The 992-nt window shown below is 47.8% G+C and overlaps 1 non-coding gene across 1 annotated transcript; it reads right to left on the bottom strand.

The window, feature by feature from the left end:
- Positions 1 to 443: 443 nt before the first annotated feature.
- LOC117718340 (small nucleolar RNA SNORA17) lies at positions 444 to 570 on the bottom strand. Its single transcript, XR_004608033.1, has one exon. It is a non-coding gene; the product is annotated as a small nucleolar RNA SNORA17 (small nucleolar RNA).
- Between the last annotated feature and the right edge of the window lie 422 nt (positions 571 to 992).

Here is a 992-nt window from a genome sequence, read left to right as displayed (position 1 = left end):
GTCTCCAGTTCTGCCTCTCTTCACTGTGCCCACATCCTTCTGTTTCTCTGTCTCTTCCATTTCTCCACCACTTAACTGTTCCTCTTAGTGGCATAGGGGTCTTTGAGTGTCTGGGATTGGCTCAGAAGTGATCTCAGGAGTGCTATACCTTGCCTGTGCATTACGGTACCAGGAAAGGATTATTTCAGGCAAGGGATGTTTCCCCAGGCCTGAGTGGAGCCAGGCTGGTGCTCATTCCAGGCTAGCTCTCTGTCTAGGCCTCATGGCACTGGTGGTCTGGTGGTCATCTTGTGCTAACTCCTCACCCCAAGCTGCAGGAGTGGCCCCATGTGAGGGTTGTCTGAATCAAGTTCACTCTTGCCCAGGTCCCCACGTCCCAGGGATCTTTATCTTGCTTCCCTTCCTGCACTGGACTGGTAGTCAGGCTCATGTATTTTTTTGGGAGTGTTACGCTACTGATCATTCAGGTGTTCCAGGGTCAGAACACTAAGCACCGAACACAGAACTCTCTGCCACCGGATGACACACATGCGACAGAATAGCTGGACACACAATGCCTCTAGGGACAGGGTTTTGTTTCTTCTTCTTCTTTTAACAAACAGATAAACAAAAACAAATACAAAAAACCAAAACAACAACAACCAAAACCAAAACAAACAAAAACCAAATCCAGGGTCTTGCTGTGTTGCCCTGACTGACCTGGAGCTCACAGAGATCTGCCTGCCTCTGCCTCCTTAGTGCTGGGATTCCAGGTGTGTGCCGTTGTGTTCAGCTAATATTTTGCATTTGATAACACAGCAGCATTTGGGTTGACAAGGAAGCCTTCATAGGCCTTTGTGTCTTGTGGTTTCAGCCACGTCGTGTGATCAGAGCTCATGATTTCTCTGTATGAAATGTTGGTTTTATGTTCGGCAGCAAACCAAGAGACACACCATATTGTCTTCTGTTAAAGCTTCTCATTTTGGGGAGCAGGGGATGAATATGGGCAAAAT

This window comes from Arvicanthis niloticus, chromosome 12 (assembly GCF_011762505.2).
Source record: "Arvicanthis niloticus isolate mArvNil1 chromosome 12, mArvNil1.pat.X, whole genome shotgun sequence".
Classification (NCBI taxonomy): Eukaryota; Metazoa; Chordata; class Mammalia; order Rodentia; family Muridae; genus Arvicanthis; species Arvicanthis niloticus.
Note: the sequence above shows the minus strand (reverse complement) of the source record. Positions and strands in the feature narration are given on the sequence as shown.